The sequence below is a fragment of the Piliocolobus tephrosceles genome, chromosome 13 (genome assembly GCF_002776525.5).
Source record: "Piliocolobus tephrosceles isolate RC106 chromosome 13, ASM277652v3, whole genome shotgun sequence".
NCBI lineage: Eukaryota > Metazoa > Chordata > Mammalia > Primates > Cercopithecidae > Piliocolobus > Piliocolobus tephrosceles.
In genome coordinates this window covers 105324287-105326038 of record NC_045446.1, presented here as the reverse complement: position 1 = coordinate 105326038, position 1752 = coordinate 105324287, and the positions used below count along the sequence as shown (strand labels likewise).

Sequence of the window (1752 nt, the reverse complement as noted above, 5' to 3'; positions counted from 1 at the left end):
TCGTGCCTGTGAGGAGGGTTAAGTGTCCTGTCCCTGTAATCCTCTGGGATGATCTCTCATAACACCCCCTTCTCTTCACATTTAGCACTCCCGAAGTTCTGTGCTGGCTCTTGGAGATGGTAGCTTACTCCCGCCAGTGGGTAGCTACCTTAGATGATGAGTTCCTGAGAAAATGGTTTGGGACAAAAGATTGGCCCTGGGATCTGCAGAGGTGGAGGCCAGGAGGAGATCCCCAAGTGCACCTGTTCCAGGAATCCCAAGCTGAGAGCTAACCCTCTCCAACCAACCTTGCAAATAGTCACTGGCCCACCCATTCAGGTCAATGGAAAACTGGTGCAAATGAAGTAGTGGAGACCCAAGATGTCCAACTGCCTCCAGTTTAGGAGCATTCCAAGGAGGGGGAAATATTTGACATGTTGGTAAATCAATATTTGTGTTTCTGCACAAAACCAGGAGAGTTACCTGCTCCTCAGTCTGGAATGGGTACCTGCAGAGTGGGAGGGAAGAGACAGCCTAGACTAGAATCTCAGCTCTGGACTTCCCTTAACCACCTCGCTGAGTGTCCTGAATTTCCTCTTCTTAAGAAAGGGGAGGTCCTTTTGTAGTTCATAAGCAAGATGATTGGGTGTTCAGGCACATGTGTGAGATGTGCCTCCTTCAAACCTTGTTACAAAGTCAGCACATTACTGGCCTGACAGGAAAGAAAAAGCAGGGGAGGGGGAATAATAGTATCAACCTCGCGGGGATTTCTGAGAAGATTAAATGAGCAAGTAAGTGCCAATTGCATAATGGCAAGCACATCGTGAATGCCTAATACACTTCGGCCTTTTTAAATTGCTTTTATACTCATTCAGTATTTTATAGTTTACAAAGCGTGTCCACATATACGTATTAACTAATTCAGTCCTCACAGCATCCCTCTGAGGAAGTCATTATGGACTCCAAGTTTGGGGGATGGAACATCAAAGCTCAGGGAAATCTAATGATTTGCCCAAGGTCAATAATTCATATTTTTAAACAATCCAATCAAGACCAGTTGCTTGCTTAGGATTTTGACCATTTGGTACAGGTATCAAGAACCAAATACCAAATGCAAATCGTTACCCAATTCCTTGAAGTGTCTTGCCAAAAGAGTATGATTGTGGTTTCCTGCTGACATGACCTGCAGCTGTACCTGAGCTGGACCAGAACTTGGCCCTGTGTGGGGCGTTTGCAAGGTTGAAGAGAGATCAGTGTCATCGTGCAAATTATTTCAAAGCCATGAGGATTCAGGGCTCTGTTGTAGCTCAGTGGAGAGTGTAGAGAAGAGGGTGACAATGTCACACATGAATAATGCATAAAGGGTGCTAAGCTTCAGTTTCAGCAAGATCCAAATGCTCATTTCATCTTTGATTTCTCCTTCTGGCTGTGCCATTCCCCATAGCCACTGATCCCGGGGCCTTCTGCTGGAACTGTATGGCCGCCCGCTAAATTGGCTGTTCTTGATAGTGAATAGAAAGAGGAGGGGGGCTGGAGGCAGAGAGAAAAAAAAAGATAAGTCGAGGGGAGGGGATTAGGGAAGATGAAAGAGGGAGATGAGAGAAGGAAGCTCTTTCACTCTACTACTCTTACACAGACTGCCACGGACCCCGAGAACTTGGGGAGGTTTTGTTCCAGGAGAACTTTTCTGGTCTTTTCACTGTGTGGCTGTCACAGACTGAACTCACTTCTCAAGAAGTGGGAGCGGTACAGGGCCGGACCCCAGCCTGATGG

At 46.7% G+C, this 1752-nt stretch overlaps 1 non-coding gene across 1 annotated transcript; it reads left to right on the top strand.

Moving 5' to 3' along the window:
• Positions 1 to 593: 593 nt before the first annotated feature.
• On the top strand, positions 594 to 697 carry LOC111540384. The gene has a single exon (XR_002730968.1). It is a non-coding gene; the product is annotated as a small nucleolar RNA U13 (small nucleolar RNA).
• The last annotated feature ends 1055 nt before the right edge of the window (positions 698 to 1752 follow it).